The sequence below is a fragment of the Castor canadensis genome, chromosome 9 (genome assembly GCF_047511655.1).
Source record: "Castor canadensis chromosome 9, mCasCan1.hap1v2, whole genome shotgun sequence".
NCBI classification, from domain to species: Eukaryota; Metazoa; Chordata; class Mammalia; order Rodentia; family Castoridae; genus Castor; species Castor canadensis.
In genome coordinates this window covers 4391133-4397730 of record NC_133394.1, presented here as the reverse complement: position 1 = coordinate 4397730, position 6598 = coordinate 4391133, and the positions used below count along the sequence as shown (strand labels likewise).

Sequence of the window (6598 nt, the reverse complement as noted above, 5' to 3'; positions counted from 1 at the left end):
CTCTTATCTAACCCCATGGTCAAAACATGGTGCCCTAAATTGACCAGATAGTAGCCAGTGTGGATGAACATTCAAATAGAGAAGTTGAAGTAACTATTTAAAGGAAACCTAACAAGGTGGAAGCAAACACAGAGAAAAAGTTCAACACTCTAACAGAGAAACTTAATGCAGAGATAGAAGCATTTTTTAAAAAATCAAACAGAAATCCTTAAGCTGAAAAATACACTAGTCAAATTTAAAACAATGTTGGAATGCATCAACAGCAAAATAGAACAAACAGAAGAGAAAAGTAGTAAAATAGTGAGCTTGAAAATAGTCTAGTTGAAAACACATTTGCAGAAGAAAAGAAAGTGAGAAATGAAGAAAACCCTGAGGAAGTTTTAGACAGTATTATTAGAGCAAACACTCAGATTAGAGGTTCAAGGGGGACTTAAGCATGTCAGGTGGGTAAAAAGTTTAGTCAGAGATATCATAAAAGAAAATTCCTGAGCCCTAGGCAAAGATAAAAATATTTAGGTCTGGGAAAGTGAAATGTCACCAGGGAGGTTTACCTAAACCAAGTCTATCCCAATAAATCTTATAATAAAGTTCTCCAGATGAAAGACATAAGGATTATCAAAACATTAACAGAAAAGAAAAAGCTGATGTATAAATGTGCTCCAAGTAGCCTGACAGTAGACTTCTCAGTAGAAAACTTACAAGCCAGAAGAGAGTAGCATGAGATTTTTATAGTACTAAAAGAAAAAAAAAAAATCTTCCCACCAGAAATACTGTCCCCAAAGTGACCCTTTAGGAGAAAAAAGTTAAAGACATTCTCAGAATAGAAGAATGAATCTCCTTCAACACTGTCATACAAAAAACACTAAAGAACATTCTTTACACTGAAGGAAAGAGGCCTGAATGAGTAAGAGGATGGCATGAGAAGCTATAAGAGTTACTGTAAGAATAGCCATGCAGACAAGTTCAGGGTACTCTAAGTTGTAAACATGGTGTGTAAACTATTCATATCTTTAGAATAAAGGCTAAAACCACCGCCTCTAACACTGATGACCAAGAGTCATGGTGTTACCTGCTCCTCAGACCTTTCTTCCAGAATTATGCATAGAGGCACAGCCACATTGCTTTTCAGCAGATTGGAGGGCTTGAAAGGAACAAATAAATAAAATCCCTTGAATATTTTTTGAAGTCGTTTCTTTTTCTTTTTCTCAAAGTTGTGCTGTTTGATTTTTTTTTTCAAAACCAATAGAAGCAAAATCAGATAATACTTATAATAAGGAAAACTTCCACAAAGTTTCTGGTCTTTCAAGTACAAAAAAAAAATTGAAGAAATTTGCCCCTGTATCCTGCTCCAAAATTATCTCTGTTCATAGCTTGCAAGTAATTTAGGCACTATACGCGCCATTAGTAGCAAGGTAGAGCTGGTTGCCTCAGATAAGGTACAGTATTTGAAATATGTTTATGCTTCAATAATTAAAAAAATATTCAGACTTTAGGAAGCAGGAAGTAGAGCAGGGGCTGTTTATTCCCACTTATGGAATACTTTAATTAAATGAGAAATAATAAGAAAATTTATAATCTATTTTCAATTCTAGTGATTCTCAAATTTTGATGTATGTAGGAACCCTTTGGGGGTCTGTGCTACAAATTCTTAGGAATGATTCTGCACCTACACTTTGGAAATTTTGTATGTGGGTTTGAGGAACATTCATTTACAAACATTCCTGGTGTTTCTGAGCTTGTGAGGATTCAAATCAACTTTGGATCTGCTCTGGAGGTTCATTCAGGATAGGACAGTCAGGGCCCAAGGCACCCAGGAGACAAGCAACGATACTTGAAACATGATGGCCTGTGAGTCACACTGAAGGTCTAAAACTTGTCTTTGCTTAGCTCAGTTAGGCAAATATCATCTCATTTTCTTTGACTATTGAAAGAAGTGATGATAGGTGTTCTCACATCTAAATGATTTAATAAATTTTAATTTACTAATGTGTGTGGTTTCCACATAATAATTGTTATGTTGACTGAAAGAGTGGCAGCTGCTTTTCTTTACTTCTATTAAACCACTATCAATATGTTTTGTTCCCAGATTTACTTGTAAATAATTTTACAAAATTCAGTATCTCTATTCAGTTGTCACCATGACCCTTTTAACTGAAATTTCTGTTACTACAGAGTCACATAAAATAGAACCCAACAATTGTGAATCAGAGTGAGAGACATTGCTGGCCAGAATAATAAATATTAATGAATCTTCTTTTTGCTAACTCCTGTGCATTTTGTATCTTACTTCCTGTTGATTCACACTTTCTTGATCACAACTAACTATATATGATCATCTGTAGAGAAAAAAATAATCTTTCCTGTCATAGTTCCTTGAAATGCATTTACAAACTCAAATTCATTGTGTAATTTATCTTTTAATTTCTGCTTCCCCTTATAAGAAATCTTTGCATGTTAATAAATGACAAAAGCTATCCACATATATGTCATTTCTTCATTTTTTTCTTCAAAACAAGTAACTCGGGTACATGTCTTCACTCCTTGGATTGAAATAGTCTCATCTCTAAGAAAGGAAATTAATTCCTTTCAACTGGTTATTTTCAAACCCACAGTAAATGTCAATTTGTAAATCAATGCCAGGATGTTGAAATTGTGACACATCCATCAACTTAGTCACCTGTTCATTCATTCACCAACCCAGCAGTTCTCGGCATCAAGCACTACATTCAAAGAGTGAACACCACAAGACCTAAGCTGAAGTGCAGAGACTGTAAAGTTCTCAGTGGTTTTCAATGCATGCATTAATAATCATGGAGGGACCGCTCTGCTCCAAGATTAATTTCTTTAGAAATGCAAAGCTCATTCATTCATTAATTCAACATGCACATGAGAAGTTCTTATTTTATATCAGGTGCTAGAGTTAACCCTCCAGATACACAAATAAAACAGTGGTAGCCTGCAAAGACATCTGAGTTAATAATGGGAACACATACATAAACCAGTAATCAATATACGTTTTAATGTGTGGGACATATAAGTCTCATGCTAACAGAGTGATATTACAAGTATAGTAACAACTAAAGTAGTTACAGAAAGTTTATGCCATATGTTAGAGATGCAAAGTGATAAAGCAAACTTAACAAGCCAAAGTCTCATCTAATTGGGGACACACATACAAGCATGCACATATCTTCACACACACAATTGTTAAATAACAATGAAGGTGGTGAAAGAAACTATTATTTCATTTGCTAATATGAGCAAAGCATGACTAAAGTGACTTACGTAAATTATGTTTAATAATACTCAATTTAGTGTGTGAATGACATTGGTGAATATTCAAAGATGAAGAACTCGTGAGGTTAGTGAGCCAAGCAGCAAGTGCCTCCTGCAGTAAATGGTGTAATTGCAGCTCTCATGCAGGTCTGACCAGCTCTTCTTCACTTTGTTAACTAAGTGTGACTTAGGTCTCAAAGAAAAAGAAGTTGGGTAATGTAGTAAACGTGTCTGCAGTGTTGTACTGGGTGGCGTTTGAAGAAGTTGTAGTAGACATGGAAAGATAAGATGTGAACCAAAATTTGATGGATGAATACGATTTTATATATGCACTGCTGTTGGATTTAGGTAATATAGTGTGGTTATGGTGTGCTTTGAGATTTGATCATGATTATTGGAACAGTCATTTATTCTTAAATAGGGTATATATCAACTGAGGTGAATGAACATTTGTAAAGTAATGATAGATCAGTATTCCAAAATTTGAATTATAACCATTTGTATAAGAAACATAAAGCAAGTGGGAAAATATTATGAACTCAGATTTTCCAACATGTAACTGACCACCAGAGGATTTTGCTGCAGGTGGTTGTAGTCAGATAATGGTTTAGAAACACTGACTTGGAAGACAGAGAAATAGAGTGTGGATGATAGATGCTAGATAGATAGGTAATAAAGATGATAGGAAATAGGTAGAGGGATAGAGAGATAGGTGATAGATGGATAATAGATGGATAGATGATAGATACATAGACAAATAGATGATAGATGATAGACATAATGAGGATAGGTATGGATAGATAACAGATAGATAGATAGATAGATAGATAGATAGATAGATAGATACCCAGATATATAGAAATAGTCATTGATTTTTGAGCAAAGATTTTAGGAACTAGCATTTCAATTTTGGGTTTTTTTTAAATGGAATTTGCAAAGTAACATGCTTCGAGCTAATGAAATATGACCATACAGTCTTCTATGTGATGTTAATAAGTACTAACTAAAGAAGACATACAGCTTTTTACTGCTTTTCCAGGACATGTGAAATTTATAATCAAAATAATAGCCAACATTCAATTAGCCCTTAATATGTGTCAGATACTAGTTAGAGTGTTCAATAGGCAAATTATTTACGATCACAGCAGTCCAGTGAGTTTCATCTCATTACTATCCCACTTTTTTCCACAAATAGGATTCTTTTATTGCCACTATTAAAAACCTGAATTTTAGACAGATTCTTGGACTGAGGGTCCATATTCATCAGCTCATTTGGCTTTAGCACCTATGTACTCACCTGCAGCTTTTCCAAAACTACTACCTTCTCCATGAAGCTCCGTGAGTTTTCCCAACTCAAACTTGGGCTTCTTCAGCACTTTTACTTATCTAATAGACTCACAAAGTGGAAAAATAGACTGGTAAGTCCTTTCTATCCCTTTCCCTGTGCTGTCTGGAATCAATTTATTAACCAGTTCTTTCAAATCATTCATTTGCATTCTCAGGTCATCATTTCCACCATCTTCTTCTGGAATTACTGGACTTGCTGGTGTCCAGTCTAGGAGGTTTTGCATATCTCATTGTTGTGTTTTTTAGTAAAAATAGCAGAACAGAAGAAGAAAATAACCATTGGTAATCTTAACACCAACTTGAACTTCAATCATGGTCTGCCATTTTTTGACCACGGAACACATTTTTTCATATGTAGGACCCATTTCATGGAAGTTTGTCAAACAGGTTTTGCCCTGAAAATCATCAGTAATTAGCTTGAATTTTCTAAATGTTACTTCATCATTCTGCAGCTCAACAAGGCTCACTTCAAGCACACGCCCCTTGGGACCATCAGATCAATTTTGGCTCCTTGAGTCCTCATAATGGGTGTCTTTCCAGGTTCCTTATTTTGGAAATGGCTGGTGCTCTCACATCCTACCAATCTTTCTTAGAAAATTGGTCAACCATTTTCTTCTTGGCTCCCTTCTTGCAGCCTTTTGTAAGGCACTTGTTTTTGCTGTTGCCATGGTGCTGCTCAGAGAACCAAAAGCTACCACCTTACTTATATAGAATAGTCAATTGAGAACAAGAGGCTAGTTCATTTGCCCGAAATAATCAGAAACCCATTTTATTTCTGTTTTTGTCAATACTGGGTACTGAATTCAGGGCTTTGTGCTTGCTACATAGAAGCTTCACCACTGGAGTCCCACCCCAGCCATTTTAGTGTTGGTTCTTTTTAAAATAACCAGGGCAGCATGGACACAATCTTACTTGTGCTTCCCCTGCATAGTTGGGATGGCAGGCGTGCACCATTACATTCAGCCATTGATTGAGATGGGGTCCTGCAAACTTTTTGCCTGGGCTGGTCTGGAACTGTGATCTTCCTGAACTCTGCCTCCTGAGTAGCTAGAATTATAGGAGTAAGCTCCCACACAAGGCCCAGAGCTGCAGTCTTTATCAACTCAATGTGATAACTTGGTGATTTCTAGTTATTTTATTGCTAATATTCAAGTGCATATGTACTGAACACTGTTTTGGCTAATCTATTAAGTTTTCCATTCAGCAAACACATTTCAAAATATTTCCAGCATTTCCTCTAAGTCCCTAGAAAAGTTTTAAAGATTATTTTGAGTATAAAATGCTATTATGGAAATCATTTCAGATCTATATGACATATATCTTAGCCATTTACTTTACTTCCATCTATCTTTGTCTTAGATGTATAGATACATGTCTAGAAATTGTGAAAAAATAAATGTAAATGCACTTAAATGAGTGGAAAAACCCCAAAACCAGTGTGATCTGTCAAGGAAATTAGAAGAACTGGATGAGTAATGACAGAGTATATATAATTCTGCTGATGTGTGGATTTACAGATACATATGTGACATTTGTCCCACAAATAAGACAGAGACAAGTCAACTGTCTTAAACACAGTAAGTACATCGCTAGGGAATTTTGGAGAAACTTTTCTTAAATAGGTTACTTGCACTGTTCTCTTCACATCCTCCAGAGTTCCATCTGAAAGGACCAGGTCAGTGTGAAAGGACAAGACCTGACCACCACTGGAGGGCTACACTTTCAAAAAGATAAGGAAAGAATAATGCAAAAACCTAAAACAACACATATACTGCATTTACATTGCCACAAATAAAATTATACACAAAATATAAAATAAGTGTATTCACTTCTTCAGAATAAATAAAGAGCTTAATGGGGAAGTCGCTTAACAAAGGAAAAACTTTACAATATTTTAATTGGAGTGTCTAAGGCTGACCTTCAAAAGTTGGAGGTATACTTTTTCTGTAAATTAGTGGGAAAATGTAAAAGTAAT

At 35.3% G+C, this 6598-nt stretch overlaps 1 pseudogene; it reads right to left on the bottom strand.

Annotated features, from left to right (window-relative positions):
* Positions 1-4505: 4505 nt before the first annotated feature.
* LOC109679220 (small ribosomal subunit protein eS1-like) overlaps positions 4506-6598 on the bottom strand; it is a 67398-nt pseudogene continuing 65305 nt past the window's right edge.